The sequence below is a fragment of the Coenobita brevimanus genome, chromosome 45 (genome assembly GCF_032717465.1).
Source record: "Coenobita brevimanus isolate Jiangsu-jjx chromosome 45, ASM3271746v2, whole genome shotgun sequence".
NCBI lineage: Eukaryota > Metazoa > Arthropoda > Malacostraca > Decapoda > Coenobitidae > Coenobita > Coenobita brevimanus.
This window is the reverse complement of record NC_136998.1, coordinates 3,213,185-3,214,539: the sequence shown is the minus strand read 5'-3', so window position 1 is coordinate 3,214,539 and position 1,355 is coordinate 3,213,185.

The window sequence follows — 1,355 nt, the reverse complement described above, 5'->3', positions numbered from 1 at the left end:
GAATAAGAATTCAGGCAACATTGTCATAAACTGAAAATACAGCATCAAATAATTTGTCACAAACTTCGAATTTACTAATATTAACCAGACAGTTAAATGTCACTTATATCTGAACATTTCCACAAAAACAGTGCAAGTTTCGGGCATATAGATACGGTAATGTATCAGTCTTAAAGCATACCTTGTGTAATCTACCTGTACGTCTACAGTTATATCATTAACAAAGATGTTAACTTGAAGAGGTAACGAGGATTGACTCTTGAGGGTATCTTACGTCACACAGGGTGGGACGGGGGTGGGAGGGAAGGAATCACATGATCTTTTGTTTAACCTACAAAATTACTATTCAGCAACACTGACTTCTGCCTAATTTTCCCAGCAGGAAGACAGAGCTACCCTCGCCGCCAGACAAGTTTACATAATAATGACTACCAGTCAGTTTCCACTGACAACACAGTTATGCACGGAACATTTTCTTCCAGCTATGTTGCAGATACAAGGGTGCGAAAACCAAACAGTAAGCGATATAAAAGACAAAAGAAAATGAGTACTAAAGTAAACTTGGTGCACCAATAAAAGCTTGAAGTGCTCTGCCGAAGTCACGTAACAACAATTATTATGTTCTTCTCTCTGTTAGGCAGGTGCTTCACATAAATTCTTACATCTATACCATTAACATAAATGTCATATATTTTACTACCACCTCAGAATAATACACTACACATAGCATCAGTTAAGGGTAAAAATTTGCCTCTGAGAAACACACCAAAAATCTCTAGAGTACAATAGTACCTGGTGAGGGTATAAATGGTTGCTTGGATAATGCAACGTCAGTGCTGAGTAATCTGACTCAGAACAGTTACTCAAATTCCCAGATTACAGGGCAAAGACATATGTTCGACCCAAGAACTCAAACACTTTTCTCTCAAATTATACCAAACTTGGTGGAAGGATTAAAGGTTAGGCATGGATGAAGATATTCAGTTTTGATAACAATAGGTCATAGGTGAATGTCTCAGAGCTAGGTCGACTCAAGCCATTTTGTTTCAAACTGGGCCAAATACTTCTGAAGGGTTTTGCATCAGGTAAGTATGATATTTGAATGTTGGATATAATTGGTCAAACATCATGGTCACAGGGTAAAGTCAATTTTTCAGCTCTCAGTCCAGCTGTGCAGCTGTAGGTGGCAAGTATTACACTTTCTGAATGCTCCTTGGTTGTTGAATTAGTACTTTCAAATTTGAAAACAATTATTTTAACAGCTAATCATCTCTTATAGAAGCTTACTTGTGTAAATTTTATGTTAGTGAATGCAATAATTCCATTGATATAAATTTTGCTGCAATTATTTTTCT